Genomic DNA, 26,316 nt, shown 5'->3' on the forward strand with positions numbered 1-26,316 from the left:
GTTCGTGAGCCCAGGGGGCCGGCCGTACCACGTGGGCCATTGGTCCCGGTTCGTCTGGACCTTTTGGTCCCGGTTGGTGGGACGAACCGGGACCAATGGGCCTCGCTCCTGGCCCACCACCATTGGTCCCGGTTGGTGGCCTGAACCGGGACCAAAGGCTCCCCTTTAGTCCTGGTTCTTGCCACAAACCAGGACCAATGAGGTGCCTATATATACCCTCGCCCGCGAGCAGAGCACTCCAGTGCTCTGTTTTTCTCTGGCCGGCGAGGGGAGGGGTTTGTGGTGCTCTAGCTCACCTCCTATGCACATGGGGTGTTCGATGGAATGCCCGAGCCACACTACTTAAACTTTCTCCTCTCGAAGCTCGACCTCCAAGCTCCATTTTCCTCGAGATTTGTCTAGATTTAGCGGTCCGTCACGCCCCGTCCCTGTCTTCACCGCCGTCGATCACCCGCGCTGATCTCATCACCGACACCACCGTGGTGAGCCTCTTGTTCTTATCTTCTTTCTGAAAGGAAAAATATTCTTACTTGTCTGTTTAGATAGATACTTGTATCATTTTCTTACATTTATTATTGCATCTTATATAGTGCGATGGTTTTGGTATCCGCCCCCGTCGGCCCTCGTCCTGTCTATGATTCGGATTTGGTATGTATATTATCTTCATAACTATTGGTTCATTTATTGTTTATGAAAATTATGCCGACCAACGTGACATAGATTTTATTTATCTAGGATGTATGTGAATCGGAAATGCCAACCGACCCTATTGTCGACAGGTTAAATTTAGTTGAAGAAGAAAACAATTTGTTGAAGGAAAAAATAAAAAAATTGAGGAGGAGAAGATGATATTGGAGTTGCATGTTGCGGATGTCGTCGATGATCACAAGATCAAGATGGATGCAATGCGCTTGAAGATTAGAAAGATTAGAAAATATGCCATTCATACCGAGGCTTGGTAGCATTATGCCGTTGGATCAATTGTTACCTTGGTTGCGATTATGATCGCATTTGTTTTTGCATTGAAATGTTTTACATAGTTTCAATGTATGGTTTAATTAATTAGATGCTCTGGAGAGCTATATGTTGTTAGATGAGAACTATGTATGCACTTTGGTTTTAATGTGATGATGAACTTCTATTAATTTGGACACTTAATTATATATAATGCACGCAGATGAACCGGCAATGGATGTACGGTGACAGACACACCCGCGAGTACATTAAGGGCGTGCATGAGTTTCTCGATGCGGCTGAGGCAAACAAGCAGAATGGTTTTATGTGTTGTCCATGCACTGAATGTGGGAATACGAGGTCTTACTCTAACCGGAAAATCCTTCACTCCCACCTGCTTTACAAGGGTTTCATGCCACACTATAATGTTTGGACGAGGCACGAAGAAATAGGGGTTATGATGGAAGACGGCGAAGAAGAAGAGTACGATGACAACTATGTGCCCCCTGAATACGGTGATGCTGCAACGGGGGGAGCTGGTGAAGATCAAGAGGAACCAGACGATGTGCCCAATGATGCTGCCACGGGTGAAGCTGCTGAAGATAAAGAGGAACCAGACGATGTGCCCGATGATGATGATCTCCGCCGGGTCATTGTCGATGCAAGGACGCAATGCATTAGTCAAAAGGAGAAGCTGAAGTTCGATCGCATGTTAGAGGATCACAAAAAAGGGTTATACCCCAATTGCGAAGATGGCAACACAAAGCTCGGTACCGTACTGGAATTGCTGCAGTGGAAGGCAGAGAATGCTGTGGCTGACAAAGGATTTGAGAAGCTACTGAAAATATTGAAGAAGAAGCTTCCAAACGATAACGAATTGCCCGACAGTACATACGCAGCAAAGAAGGTCGTATGCCCTCTAGGATTGGAGGTGGAGAAGATACATGCATGCCCTAATGACTGCATCCTCTACCGCGGTGCCTACAAGGATCTGAACGAATGCCCGGTATGCGGTGCGTTGCGGTATAAGATCAGACGAGATGACCCTGGTGATGTTGATGGCGAGCCCCTCAGGAAGAGGGTTCCTGCGAAGGTGATGTGGTATGCTCCTATAATAGCACGGTTGAAACGTCTGTTCAGAAACGAAGAGCATGCCAAGTTGATGCGATGGCACAGTGAGAACCGAAAGAAAGATGGGAAGTTGAGAGCACCCGCTGACGGGTCGCAGTGGAGAAAAATCGAGAGAAAGTACTGGGATGAGTTTGCAAAGGACCCAAGGAATGTATGGTTTGCTTTAAGCGCGGATGGCATTAATCCTTTCGGGGAGCAGAGCAGCAATCACAGCACCTGGCCCGTGACTCTATGTATGTATAACCTTCCTCCTTGGATGTGCATGAAGCGGAAGTTCATTATGATGCCAGTTCTCATCCAAGGCCCTAAGCAACCCGGCAACGAAATTGATGTGTACCTAAGGCCATTAGTTGAAGAACTTTTACAGCTGTGGAATGGAAACGGTGTACGTACGTGGGATGAGCACAGACAGGAGGAATTTAACCTTAAGGCGTTGCTGTTCGTGACCATCAACGATTGGCCCGCTCTCAGTAACCTTTCAGGACAGACAAACAAAGGATACCACGCATGCACGCACTGTTTAGATGACACTGAAAGTATATACCTGGACAAATGCAGGAAAAATGTGTACCTGAGCCATCGTCGATTTCTTCCGACCAACCATCAATGTCGAAAGAAAGGCAAGCATTTCAAAGGCGATGCAGATCACCGGAAGAAGCCCGCCATGCGCACCGGTGATCACGTGCTTGCTATGGTCAATGATTTACACTACGTAATCTTTGGAAAGGGTCCCGGTGGACTAGCTGTTCCGAATGACGCTGAGGGACACGCATCCATGTGGAAGAAGAAATCTATATTTTGGGACCTACCCTACTGGAAAGACCTAGAGGACCGCTCCTCAATCGACGTGATGCACGTGACGAAGAACCTTTGCGTGAACCTGCTAGGCTTCTTGGGCGTGTATGGGAAGACAAAAGATACACCTGAGGCACGAGAGGACCTGCAACGTTTGCACGAAAGAGACGGCATGCCTCCGAAGCAGTATAAAGGTCCTGCCAGCTACGCTCTTACGAAAGAAGAGAAAGAAATCTTCTTTGAATGCCTGCTCAGTATGAAGGTCACGACTGGCTTCTCGTCGAATATAAAGGGAATAATAAATATGCCAGAGAAAAAGTTTCAGAACCTAAAGTCTCATGACTGCCACGTGATTATGACGCAACTGCTTCCGGTTGCATTGAGGGGGCTTCTACCGGAAAACGTCCGATTAGCCATTGTGAAGCTATGTGCATTCCTCAATGCAATCTCTCAGAAGGTGATCGATCCATAAATCGTACCAAGGCTAAGGAGTGATGTGGCGCAATGTCTTGTCAGTTTCGAGCTGGTGTTCCCACCATCCTTCTTCAATATCATGACGCACGTCCTAGTTCATCTAGTCGACGAGATTGTCATCCTGGGGCCCGTATTTCTACACAATATGTTCCCCTTTGAGAGGTTCATGGGAGTCCTAAAGAAATATGTCCGTAACTGCGCTAGGCCAGAAGGAAGCATCTCCATGGGCCATCAAACAGAGGATGTTATCGGGTTTTGTGTTGACTTCATTCCTGGCCTTAACAAGATAGGTCTCCCTAAATCGCGGTATGAGGGGACACTGACTGGAAAAGGCACTCTTGGAAGAGACTCAATAATATGCAGGGACGGATATTCCTGGTCTCAAGCACACTACACAGTTCTACAGAACTCTACCTTGGTGACCCCGTATGTTGATGAACACAAGAACAGTCTGCGCTCCAAACACCCGGAGCAGTGCGACGACTGGATTACATGTGAACACATCACGACTTTCAGCAGTTGGTTGGAAACACGTCTCAGAGGTGACAACACTGTTTGTGATGAGTTGTACTTGTTGTCCAGGGGACCATCTTTGACTGTATTGACTTACAAAGGATACGAGATAAATGGGAATACATTTTACACGATCGCCCAAGATCAAAAGAGCACCAACCAAAACAGCGGTGTCCGCTTTGATGCAGCAACCGAGAGCGGAAAGGACACATATTATGGTTACATAGTGGACATATGGGAACTTGACTACGGACCTGATTTTAAGGTCCCTTTGTTTAAGTGCAAATGGGTCAATCTGTTAGGCGGCGGGGTACAGGTAGACCCACAGTACGGAATGACAATAGTGGATCTGAAAAATCTTGGGTACACTGACGAACCGTTCGTCCTAGCCAATGATGTGGCACAGGTTATCTATGTGAAGGACATGTCTACCAAACCGAGAAAAAGAAAAGATAAGGAAGCGAATACATCATACGATGAGCCAAAGCGCCACATAGTTCTTTCAGGAAAAAGGGACATCCTGGGAGTGGACGGCAAGACAGACATGTCTGAAGATTATGAAAAGTTTCATGAAATTCCTCCCTTCAATGTCAAGGCTGACCCAAGCATCCTGATAAACAATGAAGATTACCCATGGTTACGGCGCAATAAGCAAATGACACAAGCAAAGAAAAAGTGAAGACTTTCTCCCGCAATAAGCAAATGCTATGTGGGTGAAATTATGATACCATCCCAACTTTCAACTTTTTCAGAGTTCATTTGAAATGCTTTCATGTCTTATGGTTCGAAACTTTGATACTTCGAAAGTGATTGTCCATTTTGTACACGAAGTGCATCAAGTTTTTGTCGTAACCCTCTCTACTTTTTGGAACATGCTATGTGGGTGAAATGATGATACCATGCCAACTTTCAACCTTTTCAGAGTTCATTTTGAAATGCTTTCCAATTTCAGAGTCATTTAGCTCAAAGAATGAATTAATAGCAAACAGAATGAACTACAAAACTTTTATGAAAATAAAAACAATCAATTAAAATATTATGTTATGATCAACTAAATAAAACTATAATATTCTTCAATAGCAAAAAGAATATAATTTGTGTGACCTAAAATCAAACTATAAGTATTTAATTGTAAGTATAAATAAAAAATAAATAGCAAAGAAGAAAAAAAAATTCTAATTTTATAGTAAATTTATTCATAAACTAGTGATTCACACAAATTTTTAAAAATTCAAATTTAAACTATTTAAAATTTAAAACTAATGGCACTAACAGAAAGTTTATAATTTTTGTGACCTAAAAGCAAAAAGAAATCACTAAAAAAACTGTAATTATTTAGTTTTAAGTAGAAACAAAAAAATAAAAAACGAAAAAAATGTAGAAATAGAAAAGAAAAAACCAAAAAAAATGCCACCTACTGGGCCTCCACGGCCTGAATACGACTAGAAACCCTACATGGGCCAGGATTCAGGCCCGCAGAGGCCCAACAGGCCCACATGCAGTAGCAGTTTAGGCCCGAAAGCCTGCATTTCAGAGGAGCTCGAAAGGGGAGGCAGAGCAGCGCTTATAAACCAGTATCGGCGCCCTTCAGCTAGCGATGTGGGACTAAACTTCTGGGCGCGGGGCGCACAAGGGCATTGGTCCCGGTTGGTGGCACCAACCGGGACTAAAGGGGGGCATTGGTCACGGTTGGTGCCACCAACCGTGACCAATGCCCCCCTTTAGTCCCGGTTGGTGCCACCAACCGGGACCAATGCCCTTGTGCGCCCTTTAGCCTGCCGAAAATTGACCTTTGGTCTCGGTTCGTGGCACCAACCGGGACTAATGCCCACCTTTGGTCCCGGTTGCTGCCACGAACCGGGACTAAAGCCTGTTCTATATAAGGAAGCACTTAGCATTTTTTTCATTCTCATCCTGCAGTTGCCCCGACGCCGCCCGCCCCCATCGTCGCCGTCGCCCGCGCCCATCATCGCCGTCGCCCACGCCACGCGCCGCCCCGGCCCGCCCCGTCGCCGTCGCCCTCGTCCCTGCGCCGCCCCGCACCGCCCTCGTCCCTGCCCCGACGCCGCCCGCCCCCATCGTCGCCGTCGCCCGCGCCGCGTGCCGCCCCGGCCCGCCCCCGTTGCCGTCGCCCACGTCGCCCGCGCCGCGTGCCGCCCCGACGCTGCCCGCCCCCATCGTCGCCGTCGCCCGCGCCCATCGTCGCCGTCGCCCGCGCCGCGCGCCGCCCCGCCGTCGCCGTCGCCGTCGCCCGCCCGCCCCCATCGTCGCCGTCGCCGTCGCCCGCCCGCCCCCATCGTTGCCGTGGCCGTCGCCCGCGTCGCCGTCGCCGTCGTCCTCTGGTCCGGCCGCGGCGCCCTAGCTAGCATATTTTTTTTGTTATATGCTTTTTTTTCTGTTATATGCTTTTTTTTTCTGTTATATGCTTTTTTTTCTGTTATATGCTTTTTTTTTCATGTATATATGCAAAAAATAGTAAATATGAAAGAATATAGGATTTTTTTCATAGATTTTTTTCTGTTCATATGCAAAAAATAGTAAATATGAAGGAGAAGAAAGAATATAGGATTTTTTTTCTGTTCATAGATTTTTTTGGTGATATTAATTATTGTAAATATGAAAATGTTTGTGTATTCATATGAACAAATGAATTAGAAGAGGGAGAAGAAGAGGGGGTCGAGAGGGGGTCTAGGGTCGCCGAGGGGGGAGAGGAAGACGGGGAGAAATAAATAAGAAGAAGAAAAAAGAAGAAAAAGAAGAGGAGAAGAAGAAAGGAATAGAGGAGAAGAAGAGAAAAATAGAATATATAGTCTATTTTCTCTTTTCTCCTCTATTCCTTTCTTCTTCTCCTATTTTTCTTCTTCTTTTTTTTCTTCGACACGTGGGGGGGGGGGTCGAGAACGCCGGACATTCATGAGAGAGGCGAGGAAGAAGGGGAAGAAGAAGAGAGGAAGAAGAGGAAGTCTTCTCCTCTATTCTTTCTTCTCTTCTTTTTTCTTCTTCTTCTTCCTCTTTATTTTATCGGGAACGAGGGTCGTCGAGAGGGTCGCCGAGCGGTAGAGGAGAAACCCTAAATAGAAAGTATCGTCGGTGTGAGATACATGTACCATCGGTGTCGGACACTACATCCACATCCCACAAGTGGCGCGGGCTTCGACCCCCACGTCACTTGTGGGACATGGATGTAGTGTCTGACACCGAAGGCCACATGTATCTCACACCCACGATACTTGCTAGCTATTTAGGGTTTCCTCTACCGAAAAGAAGAGGAGAAATAAATAAGAAGAAGAAAAAAGAAGAAAAAGAAGAGGAGAAGAAGAAAGGAATAGTGGAGAAGAAGATAAAATAGAATATATTCTATTTTCTCTTTTCTCCACTATTCCTTTCTTCTTCTCCTCTTTTTTTTCTTCTTTTCTTCTTCTTCTTCTCCTTCTTCTTATTAGCCGGAAGTAGAGAGAGGTTTCCTAGTGTCAAAGTATTGAAGAAATCCATGCCTTCATCATTAGCCGGAAGTAACCAGGGCATGTTGGTACGAAGTTCTGCAAAGTTGTTTTGGAATGGAGTCCCGGATAGAATAATCCGCCTTTTGGTACCAATTCAGCAAAGGCCTTCCAAATAGCGATATTCAGAAGGCTCTTGCTGAACTTTGTACCAAAAGGCGGATTATCCTATCTGGGAGTCCGTTCCAGAACAACTTTGAAGAGCTTCGTACCATCATGCACATGTTACTTTCGCCTAATGATGAAGACATGGTTTTGTTGAATCCTGAGACACTACGCAACCTCCCGACCCCTTGGCGATCCTATCGAACATGAGAGGAAGAAGAGGATAAAAAAAGAAGAGGAATAAGAAAAAAAGAGGAGAAGAAAGAATAGAGGAGATCTTCTCCTCTTCTCCTCTATTCTTTCTTCTCCTCTTATTTTTCTTCTTCTTCCTCTTTTTTTTTATCGAGAACGAGGGTCGTCGAGGGACATAGATGTAGTGTCGTCGTTGTCGATATATACCCCCTCCCGATAGCTTACTATGATTAGGTAGCTAGTTCTACGTTTGGCACTAATATATCCATCTATCATGTTTGAATAATAATTGCCATGTTGTAAATATTTGTAGAAACTATGGACACCGCCCTAGACGAAGCAACAAAAGAAGCGTTGTTGAGGGACATAATCGCAGAAGGAAGTGATGCCATCTCATTGTTTCTCAACGAAACCGATGGTCTGGAAGGACAGGGTGAACAAGCTGGCTACGGTGACCTAATGCCGGTGCAAGAAGAAGAACATGAGGACGGCTCCGGTGACCCAATGCCGGTGCAAGAAGGAGACCGTGATGACGGCTCCGGTGACCGAACCGAGTCCGGCCAGGTATATATATTAGTTAAGCCTATGCTGACTAGCTGATTGATGCATTCATTGTTTTGGTATGTACACATATTAATTAAGTCTTTGTTCTTTTTTCTAGCCCTCCGAATCGAGCACAACTTCGGTAAAGAGACGAGGCCCGAAGAAAAAGTTGAGCTCGGATGAAAAGTTTGAGATCATAGCAATCGCGCCCGACGGCCAACCTATTGAACCCCTCCGGACAAAGAGCGCATTTGTTGCTCAGTGCGGGGTTCTGGTTAGGGACAAGATCCCGATAAGCATCCAGCAATGGTTTAAGCCAGCTACAGAAGACCCTGAGGTGTCTTATGTCAATGATATGCAGAAAAATGATCTTTGGACTGAGCTGAAGTCAAATTTCACCCTACCGCCTGAGGATAATCCAGAGAACCCAGTTAAAGAGAAATTAATCAAGTCTTTTGCTCTGAAGAGGATGGCAGAACTATTCAGGAGGTGGAAGAAAGAGCTGAATAAGTTTGTCGAAAAAAATGAGACACCAGAATTCAAGGGCAGATATGAGAAGATCAGAGATCACTGGCCCGCATTTGTGGCCCACAAGACATCAGAAAAGAGTAAGAAGATGTCGGCGACAAACAAGCAAAATGCTGCGAAGAAGAAGCTTCACCATCGCACGGGGTCAGGTGGCTACCTCGTAGCCCGGCCTAAGTGGTCCAAGAGTGAGAATGATCTGGTTCATAAAGGGATCGAACCAGAGACAAATAACTGGCCAGACTGTTGCCGGACTTGGTTCTTCGGGGCTGGCGGAACCCTGGACCCTGAAACAGTGAAGTGCATTTGGACGAACGATCAAATGGACATACCAGTCAGTAAGCTTAAGCAGTATATCGAAGCAGCGCAGGAAGGGACGTTCTTTCCAGACAGAGAGAACGACGAGCTCACAATGGCCCTCGGGAATCCTGAGCACCCTGGACGGACACGAGGCACGCCAGGCTCCGTTCCGTGGAAGGTTGGGTTTCCAGACGCAGGCGGTTACAAATCCCATGAGAGGAGGAAAAAAGTGCAGCAGACCCAAATGCAGGCGCTGCAAGCAAGGGTGGACGCGATAGAGGAACGAGAAGCAAATCGCAGCAAACGTACTGCCGAAGCCTCCCCCGAAGCTACCCCGCCATCTCAGCGCAGAAGCAGCGTGGCTTCCACCGAGCTGCTTCAGCTAGAGCATGCCTTGACGGCTCCTGCCAGCTATCCCATGGATGCTATCACGGAGTCTCAAGATTGCCACCTTATGACGCAATGGATGAATTTGAAGGTCAAGGCGGCTGTTGGCTCTGTTTATCCTACTGAACCCGGTGCAACTTTTCACTGCCGGCCGATTCCAGAAGGATATGCTAGGGTGATGGTGGATGAGATAACGGAGGGATTTGAGGACCTCCAGCTTGACCACCCTACCGGTGAAGGGGAGACTCGGCTGGGGTCTGCTCTAAAGACTCCATGCCTATGGCGGAAGGGCCTCATCAACCTTCCGAACTGGACGCCACCGCCTCCTCCTCCTCCTCCGGCGAGTCAGGGCACTCCGCCTCCACCGCCTCCTCCTCCTCCGGCGAGTGACGATCAGGGCCCTCGGCCGGCTCCTTCTCCGGCGCGCGGCGGCACTCCGCCTCCTTCTCCGCCTGCGCCGACGCGCCCGAGCAGCCCGCCTCCTCCTTCTCCGCCTCGTCAGCAAGGGCGGAAGAGACCTGCCGCCGCTCCAGCTGCTCCGGCGCGTCGTAGTCCTTCTCCTCCGCCGCTTAAGCAAGTAAAGAAGACAACCGCTACGTCTGCTCGGTCGGCGTCTAGCAGTACAACCAGAGGCGGGAGGACATATAGATTCGGTCCTTCTCTGAAGACTCCAGAGAAGTTACCATACGAGAGGACCCAGGAGGAGAACGCCGAGATCGCGCGAGAAGAAGTGAAGAAATTCTTTGAAGGGGTGAAAGCAAAGAAACATCCACCTCCGGAGGAGAAGGTAGATCGGGTGAAAGTGAAGCGCACTCTGGCTGCCCTGACAAAAACACGGAAGTCTGATTCGCCGAAAGGAAACTATGACCGCATTATTGGAAAGGAATTTGCCGAAGCGGAGCGGTCGGGAAGTACTGTCAGTGATCAAAGGCTGAAACAACGACGAGCTGGGAAACAAATTGCCCAGCTCGGTGAACAAGCGAAGCAATCGTGCCCCCCGCTCAAGGTGCCTAGCCACAACGTCGATAATGATCCGAGGATGGTGCCCGGTTATAGCAATCCTGCAGATTACCTGCCCGACGAAGTACATTATGACCCCATGGACGTGCAGATACAAAGATACGAGTACGGGAAGCCTCTCGTCAAAGATGAAAGATCTCTATCAACGATGATGCGAAGATTGCATGATTGGTACTTGAAAATCTGCAGAGACTCTGGGGGGAGGAGTACTTTGTTTGCGAGAGTTAAACCGGAGCATGACCTCGTTAGAATTGACCTGTTGCCTGTTCATTTGAGGAGTTTTATCAGTTCTTCAATCAATTGGCCCTCGATAAAGCAACTGTCACCTGCTACTGTCTGTAAGTAGTACTACTTCTGTCATTAAGTTTCTCTATATAGCTTAGCTCTTTCATTGCATGTATTTATAATCATCCTCACTATATTATGCAGATTGAAGATCATCGAATTGAAGAAAAGACAAGTCGGTGATATTGGGTTCATTAACACAAATCTCATAGATGCAACTCAGGTTAAATTTCATGCCGCAGAAACCGAGGCCAGCATGCTAGAATCGTTGATAATAAATCAAAACAAAGATATAATACTCTTTCCTTACAACTTCAAGTGAGTGTTACTGTCTTGTGCGTATTCGGTTTCCCTTATATATTAGTCAAGGTTATAGTAATGTAATTGATGAGTTATGCATGCGTGTGCAGTTTCCACTATATTCTCCTACATATTAAGCTTGAGCAGGGACTAGTAACCGTCTTAGACTCAAGACGAAAAGATCCCAAGGACTATGCAGACATGACTCAAATACTCGAGAAGTAAGTTAAATCGATCATTATCCACCATATCAGCAACTTTGTTCATTTCCTGATATATCAAGTAATTGTTTTCTTTGTCCGGCAGGGTTTGGAGAAAATTCACCAGAAAAGCTTCGGGACTGCCGAAGGAGCTGCAATTTAGACACCCGAAAGTAAGTACTAGCTATAGGAGCATTTTAAGCGCATCTACTAGTCATTCAAGCGCTAGTTTCATCAATACCATTTGGCATTCTTGCTTATCAGTTTGATTAACCTCTATTTCTTGTAAAGTGGTTGTGGCAGCAACAAGGGAATTATTTCTGTGGTTACTATGTTTGCGAGTCCATCCGCCACACGACCTGTGAGCGGGGCTACACTGACGAACAATATGAAGTACGTAAATAACAACATTCACAATTTTATTTTATTACCATCATTTGTGTTGAGTTTCATTCATTCATATATATATGTATTGACCCCCTTCTTTAAATTAGATGTTTCGGAAGCGGGATGAACTCCTAGCACCAGCTCGCATGCGAGGAATTCAAGAGGAATTGGCGGCATTCTTTCTTGACCACGTGATCCCTGAAGACGGAGAATTCTATGTTAACCCTGAGTCCGTATGATTATATTTGTAAGAGATAATTACTGTATATATGTAGCCGGTAGTGTCAGATAGATATACGAGAACTTGTTGTTCGACCAATCTCTCGGAGAAGGAGAGGTGGTCGATATCACTTCTCTCTGTATATATGCATATATGTTCATGACGATCTTCTGTTTCCTTCGTTTGCTTACTAGCTAGCTAGCGTGTCTAGTCCTCTCTATATACGTATGTATAGTACGTAGCGTCGACCAAGCACAGACATAACAGAGGACACTTCTCTCTATTAATTATGACTAGCTAACACAATATATGGAACACCTAAATTAACCCCCTAAAACCCCCACCCCCCCCCCCTTTCAAAAAAAAACAAAAACCCCAGCCACAGAAGTGCTCACGAGTGGATGCCTATTGGTCCCGGTTGGTGCCACCAACCGGGACCAAAGGGTCTCCACGTGGGCAGTGCGCAGAGCCCGGTCAGGAGACCCTTTGGTCCCGGTTGGTCCCGGTCAGGGTCTCCACGTGGAGGGCCTTTAGTCCCGGTTCTGGATTGAACCGGGACTAAAGGGTGGAGGTATTAGTACCGACACTTTAGTCCCGGTTCCTGAACCGGGACTAAAGGCCCTTACGAACCGGGACTATAGGCCCTTTTTCTACCAGTGATGTCATAGTTCATCACAAAGATCTAGTAGCCTAGTGATAGTGGCTAGAGAACTCTATCAATCACTATCTTATCTGGAAGTTTAACTCCCACTTGATTTAAGTGATTGTAGCACCCAGACATTCTGAGCACATGCTCACTAGCTGAGCTATTCTCCTCCATCTTGTTGGCAAAAGAACTTGTCAGAGGTCTCACACCTCTCAATCACGGGCATGAGCCTGAAATCCCAATTTCAGCTCTTGGAACATCTCATATGTTCTATGGCGTTCAAAACGTCATTGGAATCCCGATTCTAAGCCGTAAAGTATGGTGCACTAAACTATCATGTAGTCATCAGGATGTATCTGTCAGGTGTTCACAACATCCACAGACGACGTTGTAGGGGTTTGCACATCGAGCGGTGCATCAAAGACGTAAGCCTTCTGTGTAGCAGTGAGGACACTCCTCGGACTACGGACCTAGTCCGCATCATTGCTTACAATATCTTTCAATTTAATCTTTCTCTAGGAACGTATTGAAACAGGGAGCTACAACGTAAGCTATTTATCTACAACATATTTGCAAAGACAATTTAGACTATGTTCATGATAATTGAGTTCATCTAATGAACTCCCACTCAGATAGACATCCCTCTAGTCATCTAAGTGAAACATGATCCGAGTCAACTAGGCCGTGTCCGATCATCACGTGAGACGGACTAGTCAACATCGGTGAACATCTTCATGTTGATCGTATCTTCTATACGACTCATGCTCGACCTTTCGGTCTTCCATGTTCCGAGGCCATGTCTGTACATGCTAGGCTCGTCAAGTCAACCTAAGTGTTTTTGCTGTGTAAATCTGGCTTACACCCGTTGTATTCGAACATTAGAATCTATCACACCTGATCTTCATGTGGAGCTTCGAAACAACGAACCTTCGTGTCGGTGCACAGTTAGGAGGAACACTCTTCTTGAAATTTTAGTGAGGGACCATCTTATTTAAGCTACCGTCGTTCTAAGCAAATAAGATGTAAACATGATAAACATCACATGCAATCAAATAGTGACATGATATGGCCAATATCATTTTGCTCCTTTTGATCTCCATCTTCGGGGCTCCATGATCATCGTTGTCACCGGCATGACTCCATGATCTCCATCATCGTGCCTTCTTGAAGTTGTCTCGTCATCTATTACTTCTACTACTATGGCTAACGCTTTAGCAATAAAGTAAAGTAATTACATGACGTTTAAGTTGACACGCAGGTCATAAATAAATTAAGACAACTCCTATGGCTCCTGCCGGTTGTCATACTCATCGACATGCAAGTCGTGATTCCTATTACAAGAACATGATCAATCTCATACATCACATATATCATTCATCACATCCTTTTGGCCATATCACATCACAAGGCATATGCTGCAAAAACAAGTTAGACGTCCTCTAATTGTTGTTGCAAGTTTTTACGTGGCTGCTATAGGTTTCTAGCAAGAACGTTTCTTACCTACGCGAAAATCACAACGTGATATGCCAATTTCTATTTACCCTTCATAAGGACCCTTTTCATCGAATCCGATCCGACTAAAGTGGGAGAGACAGACACCCGCTAGCCACCTTATGCAACTAGTGCATGTCAGTCGGTGGAACCAGTCTCACGTAAGAGTACGTGTAAGGTCGGTCCGGGCCGCTTCATCCCACGATGCCGCCGAATCAAGATAAGACTAGTAACGGCAAGAAATTGACAAAATCGACGCCCACAACAACTTGTGTTCTACTCGTGCATAGAAACTACGCATAGACCTAGCTCATGATGCCACTGTTGGGGAACGTAGCAGAAATTCAAAATTTTCTGCGCATCACCAAGATCAATCTATGTAGTAATCTAGCAATGAGGGGAAGGAGAGTGCATCTACATACCCTTGTAGATCGCTAAGAGGAAGCGTTCAAGTGAACGGGGTTGATGGAGTCGTACTCGTCGTGATCCAAATCACCGATGATCCTAGTGCCGAACAGACGGCACCTCCGTGTTGAACACACGTACAGCCCGGTGACGTCTCCTACGCCTTGATCCAGCAAGGGGAGAAGGAGAGGTTGGGGAAGACTCCATCCGGCAGCAGCACGACGGCGTGGTGGTGGTGGAGGAGCGCGGGACTCCAGCAGGGCTTCGCCAAGCACTACGAGAGACGAGGAGGAAGAGGGGTAGGGCTGCGCCAAGAAGGAGATGTTTTCGTGTCTCTGGCAGCCCAAACCCTCAAGTATATATAGGGGGAGGGGAGGGGCTGCGCCCCCACCTAGGTTTCCACCCATAGGGGTGGCGGCCAGCCCTAGATCCCATCTAGGGGGCGGCCAAGGGGGGAGAGAGGGGGGGCACACCACTAGGTGGGCCTTAGGCCCATCTGAGCCTAGGGTTTCCCCCCTTTCCCTTCTCTCTTCGCCTTGGGCCCTGGTGGGGGGGGTGCACCAGCCCACCTAGGGCTGGTCCCCTCTCACACTTGGCCCACGCAGCCCTCTGGGGCAGGTAGCCCCACCTGGTGGACCCCCGGGACCCTCCCGGTGGTCCTGGTACGTTACCGATAGCACCCAAAACTTTTCCGGTGACCAAAACAGGACTTCCCATATATAAATCTTTACCTCCGGACCATTCCGGAACTCCTCGTGATGTCCGGGATCTCATCCGGGACTCTGAACAACATTCAGTAACCGCGTACATACTTTCCCTATAACCCTAGCGTCATCGAACCTTAAGTGTGTAGACCCTACGTGTTCGGGAACCATGCAGACATGACTGACACACCTCTCCGGCCAATAACCAACAGCGGGATCTGGATACCCATGTTGGCTCCCACATGTTCCACGATGATCTCATCGGATGAACCACGATGTCAAGGACTTAATCAATCCCGTATACAATTCCCTTTGTCTAGTGGTATGATACTTGCCCGAGATTCGATCGTTGGTATCCCGATACCTTGTTCAATCTTGTTACCGGCAAGTCTCTTTACTTGTTCCGTAACACATCATCCCGTGATCAACTCCTTGATCACATTGTGCACATTATGATGATGTCCTTCCGAGTGGGCCCAGAGATACCTCTCCGTTTACACGGAGTGACAAATCCCAGTCTCGATTCGTGCCAACCCAATAGACACTTTCGGAGATACCTGTAGTGAACCTTTATAGCCACCCAGTTACGTTGTGACGTTTGGCACACCCAAAGCACTCCTACGGTATCCGGGAGTTGCACAATCTCATGGTCTAAGGAAATGATACTTGACATTAGAAAAGCTTTAGCATACGAACTACACGATCTTTGTGCTAGGCTTAGGATTGGGTCTTGTCCATCACATCATTCTCCTAATGATGTGATCCCGTTATCAACGACATCCAATGTCCATGGTCAGGAAACCGTAACCATCTATTAATCAACGAGCTAGTCAACTAGAGGCTTACTAGGGACATGGTGTTGTCTATGTATCCACACATGTATCTGAGTTTCCTATCAATACAATTCTAGCATGGATAATAAACGATTATCATGAACAAGGAAATATAATAATAACCAATTTATTATTGCCTCTAGGGCATATTTCCAACAGGTCCGTCTGCTGCTACTGCTATGGGGATCGAGGGTGGGGCTGCTACTGATGATCATGAGGAGGACTTTGGCTCCTCTAGTACAGAACCGTCGTGGGCACAGAAGCTTAAGCGCAAGATGAAGAAGTTTTTCTGCATGGAGTCTCATGGTCAGTACATGACTCATGTGGCGGAGAAGCATGCCAGGACGCGCCACAAGGAGCTCATGCGTCAGATGGGAGCAACAGTTGCCAGTGGGTCTGAGGGTCAGATCACTGAAGAGGAGGACTGGATTTATCAGAACTGCCATTGGACCGACTCCAATGCCGAGCAGTTTTCGACCCACGATGAAGATGCAGAGATGTGATGTTTGAGATCTTCATCTTCCCATCACCTAGAGTCGTAGCGTCACTCTTTGCCCTTTTTGGTGTCTCGCTGCCAAAGGGGGAGAGAGTGTAGGGATTTGTGTTTGTTGCCGTGGTCTGAGTCGTCTTGTGGGTTCTTGTGTGTTTTCTCGGTGTCTTTATTTGCTTTGGTGTGAGACCTAAGTTCTAGACATATGGTGTGAGACATATGCTCCCTATTGCTACCTTATTACTTATGTCTATTCAGAGTACTGTAGTTTATTCTGAGATGCATGCTTGTCCTGTTTATTCTCTTCTCTCATATATCTTGTGCTTAGTATTGTTGGACTATAAAATATAGGGGGAGTGTTGATCCGAATGTGTGTGTCTTGCCATATCTAGGTGCACACATTCTGGGGGAGCCCGTCTATATTTTGTAGTTCTTAGTTTTCTTTGTTTTATTTCTTTTCCTTGCGCAAATCCCTAGTTGTCATCAATCCACCAAAAAGGGGGAGATTGTCACGGCATATCTCTCTCAAGGTAGTTTTGGTGATTGATGACAACATGTTTGCGGACTAATCTTGTGCTTTGGATAATTCACAGATTCTCCCCTGGCACGAGATGCTTTCCTCCCCTCGGAGTGTATTTCAAGACGGTGTAGCTCTTTCGTTTCTTTCTCGGTGGACTAGTTGCGTAGAGGGCACCGTACTATCAAGAGGGGGTCCGCTGGGGTATTGCATGGATGGAATCATCACGTACACATCAGCTTCTCACCCTCCGAGCGTCTCCATTCCATTGAAGAGATCTCTCCTCTCTTCCTTGTCCTGTCTGGGTCCAAGCGGTAGTACCGTGCAACCCAGCGGTAGTACCGCTGAGGAGCCACAAGCGGCAGTACCGCTCCACAGCGGCAGTACCGCCCGTGGCTCCACAGCAGTAGTACCGCTGGGGTGCCTGGCACCTCCGCCTCATCCTCAGCATCTTTGAGAGATTCTCTCTCTCTCTTTTGCACCCCAGCGGTAGTACCGCACTGCCAGCGGTAGTACGGCCGAAGGGTCACAAGCAGCAGTACCGCTCCATAGCGGTAGTACCGCCCGTGACCCCGCTGCCGTAGTACCGCTGGGCAGTCTGGCTCCTACCGCCTCGATTCGAGAGGTCTTTTTCTCGTGTCGGGTTTTGCGGCACTAGTCGCGGTTGTAGAGGCGGTAGTACCATTCTAGGAGCGGTAGTACCATCCCTACCACTGCGGTAGTACCGCGTTTGGGTCCTTTCCTACTAGTCTCCTCTACGCGGCAGTGCCGCTGGCTGGCGCGGCAGTACCGCTGTCCTGGCGGTAGTACCGCCCCCTCTCAGCGGTAGTACCGCCCTGAGCGGGGCTGGTTGGTGGGGGGCAACAGTTGGATTGTTGCCCCCACTATAAAAGGGAGTCCCCTTCTTCTCTTTGACCTACCTCTTCCTCCCCCAAGCTCCATTAAATGCTCCAAGCTCCATTTTCGTCCGATCTATCTCTCTAGCCAATCAAACTTGTTGACTTGCTTGGGAGTGGTTGAGAAGGCCCCGATCTACACTTCCACCAAGGGATTTTCGATTCCCCCACTCATCCCTAGCGGATCTTGTTGCTCTTGGGTGTTTGAGCACCCTAGACGGTTGAGGTCACCATGGAGCCATAGTCCATTGTGGTGAAGCTTCGTGGTCTTGTTGGGAGCCTCCAATTAAGTTGTGGAGATTGCCCCAACCTTGTTTGTAAAGGTTCGGTCGCCGCCTTCAAGGGCACCAATAGTGGATCACGGCATCTCGCATTGTGTGAGGGCGTGAGGAGAATACGGTGGCCCTAGTGGCTTCTTGGGGAGCATTGTGCCTCCACACCGCTCTAACGGAGATGTACTTCCCCTCAAAGGGAAGGAACTTCAGTAACACATCCTCGTCTTCACCAGATTCACTCTTGGTTATCTCTTACCTTTACTTGTGCAAACTCTTTAGTGTTTCTTCCCTTGCTTGCTTGTATGCTTGTTGTTATTGCATCATATAGGTTGCTCACCTAGTTGCACATCTAGACAACCTACTTTGATGCAAAGTTTAATTTGGTAAAGAAAAGTAAAAATTTGTAGTTGCCTATTCACCCCCCCCCCCTCTAGTCAACCATATCGATCCTTTCAATGGTGAACATCGCCGTCGAGGGTGCGCTGTGGAGGATACGGAGGCGGGTGCGTGCTTTGGAGGATGGTCAGCCGGAGGCCATTTACGCGATGGACGACAACGACCAAGAGATCTAGTGAGTTGATCATATCTTCCAGGTGGTTGCAGGCCTGCGATGCAACAGATGTACCAAATGATAAGTGCCACACGTGTGGCACGAAAAAACACCGCCCTGCGGTTTTGATGTTGCATATATAGATCAGCCACGACATGCATTGTTTATCTTGTTTTTTGGGTTGCATACTCGCCTCGGCAAAGATTTATGCTCGGTTTAAAAAAAATAATGGGCGATGAAAATCAATGGAACACTCGGCAAACATGATGAATGAAAATAAAAAAAATGAGGCGCAGTCGGGGGAAACATGGTGGCAGGCGCGGTGAAGAAGGCGCAGTAGCACGGGAGGCGGAGCTCGCTGGCCACGTGGATCATCACGGAGATGATGGAGACGTCCTATCTCCAAGTTAATAACCGTGAAAAGGGGTAAGCCGAGTAGGGTTTGCAGTGTAACACTCAGCAAAGTCTTTACCGAGCGGATATATCAACCTTCACCAGAGTACACAACGCAGTGGCGAAGACATGCGTATATATGGCTATAGACCCAGGCCTAGCAACAACTTGCCTTGTTATTCCTTCATACAGTATAGAAAACTAGTAGAGTGCCCGTGCGTTGCTACCGGCTCTTGAAATAGTTTGCAAGAGTTACATGTTAACTTTCTAAGGGCTTGCCCCGCCATAGATCCAGACCCCGCCATTGATTCCACTCCGCCTAGGCCGCCGCGCAGCCCCATCGCGTTCGCCTCCACTCCGGCCGCCTCCGCCCTGCCCGCCTCCTCTCCGGCCGCCTCTGCCTTCGGTCCATCCTTCGCCCGGCCCCGCTCCGTCCGCCTCCTCTCCGGTCCGTCCGCCGCCCCGCTCCGTCCGCCTCCGCCCCGCGCCGCACGCCGCCGCCCCGCTCCGTCCGCCTCCGCCCCGCTCCCCGCTCGGCCGCCGCCCACTCCCCTATGGCGCCGAAGAAGACGCCCAAGGGCAAGTCCGGTTTCTTCGGCATGAGGGCGAAGCCCTCCGGGAACTTCGGACTGGAGTTCTCCGACGTCGGGCAGCGTCGGTGGCTCGGCACGTATCCCACCGCCGATGAGGCCGTGCGTGCCTACGGCGTGGCGGTGTGGCGTGCCGGACGGCCGAAGACGGACCTAAACATCCCGGAGGTCGAGTCCCAGGTGGTGGCGGAGTGGCTCGTGCCGCAGGGCATCCGGATGGAGGAGATGCCGACTAAGAAGAGACCGGCGGTTGTTGTTGCTCCCGGCGAGAGCGACGAGGTGGCGATGGCTTGGTTTGCGCGATTTGCAATTTGCTGCAAAGCCATCTCTAATGAAATGCTATTTGCTGCAAATTTAGAGGTAACCCATATCAGAAGTCCAACCACAACTACAACCAGAGATAACATAGCGTGGCAAGCGGATGTCAAAAGAACATGATCCACAGCCAGAGGCTCGGGATAGACCAAATGCAGCGACCGTTAAAAAATCCAAACTCAGTGTTAACAACAACCACTTATATATATTTGGACGTACATAGAAATTAGATATTTCCTAATTGTTTGCATAACAAAAAACATACTGGCTGCAAGAGAATGAAAGACTAACCTATCGATGAGCACAACAGTACATACCATCCCATCATGATGTTGCCATCTCTCACACTTGATGATTACATCTTGTTATTTCTAACATGTACACCATCGGGCGATTGCTTTATTAAAAATATATTTACAAAATATGATCAGAGCAACGTCAAAGTATATGTTGGCGAACATCGCCGTCGAGGGCGCGCTGCGGAGGATACGGAGGCGGGTGCGTGCTCTGGAGGATGGTCAGCCGGAGGCCATTTACGCGATGGACGACGACGACCAAGAGATCTAGTGAGTTGATCATATCTTCCAGGTGGTTGCAGGCCTGCGATGCAACAGATGTACCAAAATGATAAGTGCCACACGTGTGGCACGAAAAAACACTGCCCTGCGGATTTGATGTTGCATATATAAGATCAGCCACGACATGCATTGTTTATCTTGTTTTTTGGGTTGCATACTCGCCTCGGCAAAGATTTATGCTGGGTTTAAAAAAATAACGGGCGATGAAAATCAATGGAACACTCGGCAAACATGATGAATGAAAATTAAAAAAATGAGGCGCAGTCGGGGGAAACATGGTGGCAGGCGCGGTGAAGAAGGCGCGGTAGCACGGGAGGCGGAGCTCGCTGGCCACGTGGATCATCACGGAGGTCATGGAGATGTCCTATCTCCAAGTTAATAACCGTGAAAAGGGGTAAGCCGAGTAGGGTTTGCAGTGTAACACTCAGCAAAGTCTTTACCGAGCGGATATATCAACCTTCACCAGAGTACACAACGCAGTGGCGAAGACATGCGTGGGGTGGCTATATATGGCTATAGACCCAGGCCTAGCAACAACTTGCCTTGTTATTCCTTCGTACAATATAGAAAATCACAAAAGTTTATCACTCAATATAGCACAGCCCCAGGCGTGTAACTTGTTGCTAGCTCACTACACGGCAAAGAACTAGATTCCAGTAGTGAAGGGAGTGTTGGTTGTTCTTGGTGGACTTGGATCAACAAGTAGTTCAGGAATAAGATAGGAGAGAACTCTGACAGTAGGAAGTTCATCACTCAACGTAGTCGTCTAGCAGTTAAGTTCGACTCTATTGCAATTCAGAATTGTGATAGGAATGGTTCATACGCCTAGTTCACCACTTTCTTTGGGATACGTTGGCGTCCCTCAACGACGTATGTGGACTGAAGATCAGCACCGAAACTGAACTGACACGTTGCCTGGATTCCCGTTTGCTAGTCTTGTCAACCGTCTTTTAATATCTTAAAATAAATTTGTCATCGAGGCACCAGTGGTCTAGTGGTAGAATAGTACCCTGCCACGGTACAGACCCGGGTTCGATTCCCGGCTGGTGCACTCTTTTTTATCTTTAGTCATTTCTTTACATACATGTAAAGTTCATCTAATCTTGTCACTTATATAAGTCTTTTTTGGCTTTATATACATCAAAAAGCAGAGGAAGAAGAGTAGTGAGAGCGAAATCATGGTGTGTTTGTTTCCACTCTTCCACGCAGCTCACCGACCGATCCAACACACTACGTTCTTGCCATGGTGTATGCCCTTTTTGCGGGGTTATTTTGATCTAAAAAATATCACGACAACCCTTGTGTGCGAAATCATGGTGTCATTTCTTTACATACATGTAAAGTTCATCTAATCTTGTCACTTATATAAGTCTTTTTTGGCTTTATATACATCAAAAAGCAGAGGAAGAAGAGTAGTGAGAGCGAAATCATGGTGTGTTTGTTTCCACTCTTCCACGCAGCTCACCGACCGATCCAACACACTACGTTCTTGCCATGGTGTATGCCCTTTTTGCGGGGTTATTTTGATCTAAAAAATATCACGACAACCCTTGTGTGCGAAATCATGGTGTGTTTGTTCCCACTCTTCCACGCAGCTCACCGACCGATCCAACACACTACGTTCTTGCCATGGTGTATGCCCTTTTTGCGGGGTTATTTTGATCTAAAAAATATCACGACAACCCTTGTGTGTATTGAGAAATTGTAAGGGCGCGTGCTGCCTCTGTAACATAAGACGCTTGGTAAGCAATCCAAACAATTCAGGGAAAAGATGTTTTTTGTCACTGTCATGGACTCTAGAAACATTTTATAAAAAGTTATAGATGGAATATTTCATAAGTGATATATTGTATAGTGATATTTTTCATATAGGAGTACTCAAAGTCTGGGGCTGTATATTTATGAAGAGAACTCTTGAAGGGCATGAGGTCAATGTCTAGCTAAACAGATAGAAGAAGTAACTACAATACTCCACTATCTAAGATATTCTTTAAAGTGTGTCATTATAATACTACTCCCTCCGTTTCTAAATATAAGTCCTTTTAGAGAATCCACTATAGGTTACATACGGAACAAAATGAGTGAATCTACACTCTAAAATATGTCTATATACATCCGTATGTAGTTTGTAGTGGAATATCTAAAAATTATTATATTTAGGGACGGAGGGAGTAGCCTCACTATATATTCCCTTTTATCGTTATAATGGATGCCACATAAAAGCGTGTCTAAAAACACAAGCAGGAATTAGGTGGATGTTGTGTCGTGTTTTAATTCAGAACCGAGCCCATTTATTATGACCACCAAAAACGATGCAGCTAGAAATGTCTAGCATGTTTGTTCATCATCACGACATGTTAGGCAGAATGTCTCAAACTAGGAAAAATATATGTTGGCGAACAATGCTCAGTCACTGCCTAGCCCATTATCCACCGTTAGTGGCACCCACTTGGCTGTGTCGACATCTGCCTTTAAAACGTCCAATTGTCAAGTGAATAAAGGAGAGCCGAGAGGGCTTTTTTTTGTAACCTCACCATTAGCAGCTTCCCATGGGACTCGGTTAGGTGCTAGCTGGTGATGATGACATCACCGGTTTCATTGTCTCTTGTACAGTTGTACATGCACAAGACAAACTCATATTTTGACTACCATCAACTTATTTAAATGTCTTGCCACGCCATAGCCCTCCTCATCTGGTGTTGCCACATCGTTGTCCTCCTCTTCCTCCCCATCTTCTTCTTCCTGGCGATTATTGCATTCTCTTCTCCCTCATCATCATCATCCGTGCTCTAGGCATTGTGATCATCATAGCTTGATGGTTGCTTGATAACACGCTTGCAATGGTAGCCATCGGTGTCATGTTGATAGCCAGTGCAAGACTTGAAAAATGTCAGTGACAGCTTAACAAGCACCGGGAAGTGATTGCCTTGCATTCAGACTTGAACTTAACGAAAAAAAGAAAAGGTTCATACAATTTTCTTCTACTTCACTTTTTCCCGAGTGAAGTCCAGTGGTCGAAGTAGAAATACCATTTGGTTTGGCTATACCGTAATCTGTAAAATGAGTTGAAATAAGATCGAGCGGTATGAGATCTTGAGCCTTTGTGATCGCATAGTGTTTGTCTCCAAGGAATGCAATGTCCATTATATATTCCTATGTCTTTTTTCTGGCTCAGGCAACCACACACCATTTCCTTGCTGAAATACGGTCGACAGGTAGTTCATATTGTTTGTCAGGGCGACAATGAAGTTGTCGGGGGAAACTTTATGAGAAGCTTTGCAAGTCTTATGGAAAACGACCGTGTCTAGCACCATGAGAAACATAGATTGCTGGAGAGAGTTTTGCGTAAGAGGAAGTTGTGTAGTATGTTTTCATGCGTCACTAGAGGCATAGATGTCACTGAGATCAAGGGGAAGCTAGTTGTCAAAGGAGTCAATAAAGATGCCATCTTCAGGGAAAGAAGGGAGGCGGTGCCAGCGACCATTGGAGGGAGTGAATACATAGCCATCCTCTAGTACGATCCGCGACAATTAGGGAGTCGCCCGTTCCCTTATCTTTTGCACACTACAAAAAGTTTCGATCATTTTCACAATAAAATAAAAATATTGACCATATTTATTTATTTTCAGATGTTTACATTGTTTTGGTAAATGAGTGCTATTAAAGCATTGATTTTGCCATAAATAATAGCTACAGAAACAGCGGATTTCACCTGCATGTGTCAAAAGCATATTATGGCAGTACATTAATTTGGATTTGATCTTGCTCAGATGGCATCTTTTCTCTCCCTAGCTACCTAACTCCATGACCTATAAAATCCATGTGAATTAGACGATCATCAATCTCACACACAAGTTGAATAGTCGATCATCTCAAGAGATGGGGACTATTACTGTTGGATTCCATCTTTTTTTTCTCATTCCCACAATTGCATTGCACGCCCATGCCTCATCTCAGGAGGCGCATCTCACAAAGTTCCTCTCGTCTAAAAGATCCAGAAGCAACATCAGCAACAAAATTGGTGATCCTACTAGTTTCCATGGCGGATCATTTCTCGGAATCGCCAGCAGCCCCCGAACAGATGGGTACTCAGGCTCCGACCACATCGCTATGAAGGCGGCCGACAAGATCTCGGCGCTACCAGGACAGCCGGAGGGCGTCGACTTCGACCAGTACGGCGGGTACGTGACTGTCGACGACCATAATGGCCGCGCACTCTTCTATTACTTCGTGGAATCTCCCGGCAACCCGATGGCGAAGCCACTCCTCCTATGGCTCAACGGAGGTGAGGAAGATACACTCTACTACTAGTAGCTAGCTAGTACCATTGCGTATTGTTGAACACTATATTTGGTAAATTGCTCAAAATGTTCTAAAAAAAATACATTCGAAATGCATAATGAATTGGTACGATCTTTCAAAAAATAAATAATGGATTGATATGGAGCATGCATGCAGGGCCTGGGTGCTCGTCGTTGGGCTTCGGAGCGATGCGAGAATTGGGCCCTTTCCGGGTGAACAGAGACAACCAAACTCTCACTAAGAACAACCATGCCTGGAACAATGCCTGTAAACAGCTTTGAGCTTTACAAGCATATCTTGGTTAAGATTGCTGCTCCTGGGACTTGAGTAAATTGCAGATTGGTTAGCGGCGGTTTATACAAACAAGAAAAAGATTCATTTGGGATGAACATCGAGGCGACTCACCAAAGATAGCAGAAACCATCTGAGATATACGGTGTTTTAAGCCGGTGAGATCCGTGGTCACCTCTTGAAGAGCCGCCTCTGCTTTTTCAGCTCACTGCGTCAAAGCAGTCTTCTCTTCAGCCCATGTTTTTCTTTCTGCATCGAAGCTGGTTTTCAGTTTCTCCGTCTCAGATATGCTGAATGGGAATTTTGAAAATGCCTTCTGGGTCTCAGATTCTTGACTTGCTAGCCGGGTCTTTGCATCAGTCAATTGTGATTCAAGTTCAGCAGTAGCAGCCTGTATGAAATACAGAGCTGTCAACATGTTCACATCAGGGTTACAGGAATATAAGTCCCAAGTCTTTTGCAAGCAACAACACTTGGCACTTGGGGGCTAATGGCTGTCGAAAAATTCAATCATAACAAACAATTCACGTGAATAAGTCCCAAGCACTTTGCAAGCAAGACTACTTGGCACTTGGGGGCTAATGCACATCGATTGAGTTTTCTTACTATTTTATGATGACCCGGTTGTGCTGTAAACAATCACAGCCGGCTCATGGGGGCTACACAGATAAGCTTTCACTTTTAAACAATGGTAAACAGAACCGGCTCATTCATGCCGATTAAACCGACCCTTGGGGACTACGGATGCAATGCTAAATTGTTTAAACATCTGGTTTAATTCTAACTATGACAACCGGCTTTGGAAGGATTCTACTATAGATGCTTATGGATTATTCTAAGTCTATAGCATATTCAATCTTATCATAACCAGTAGACTTGGGGGCTGGCAGGATATTGATACGTCTCCAACGTATCTATAATTTTTGATTGCTCCATGCTATATTATCTACTGTTTTGGACATTATTGGGCTTTATTATCCACTTTTATATTATTTTTGGGACTAACCTATTAACCGGAGGCCCAGCCCAGAATTGCTGTTTTTGCCTATTTTAGAGTTTCGAAGAAAAGGAATATCAAACGGAGTCCAAACGGAATGAAACCTTCGGGAACGTGATTTTCTCACCGAATACAACTCAGGAGACTTGGACCCTACGTCAAGCCAATTTACAGGAGGCCACGAGGTAGGGGGCGCGCCTGCCCCCCCCCCC

General features: G+C 46.9%; 1 non-coding gene and 1 pseudogene across 1 annotated transcript; both read left to right on the top strand.

Annotated features, from left to right (window-relative positions):
* Positions 1-21,494: 21,494 nt before the first annotated feature.
* TRNAG-GCC (transfer RNA glycine (anticodon GCC)) lies at positions 21,495-21,565 on the top strand. Its single transcript has one exon. It is a non-coding gene; the product is annotated as a tRNA-Gly (tRNA).
* Positions 21,566-24,393: 2,828 nt separating this feature from the next.
* On the top strand, positions 24,394-25,097 carry LOC125531724 (serine carboxypeptidase 1 pseudogene; annotated as a pseudogene).
* The last annotated feature ends 1,219 nt before the right edge of the window (positions 25,098-26,316 follow it).

The sequence above is a fragment of the Triticum urartu genome, chromosome 4A, assembly GCF_056163025.1.
Source record: "Triticum urartu cultivar PI428250 chromosome 4A, HENAU_Tu73, whole genome shotgun sequence".
NCBI classification, from domain to species: domain Eukaryota; kingdom Viridiplantae; phylum Streptophyta; class Magnoliopsida; order Poales; family Poaceae; genus Triticum; species Triticum urartu.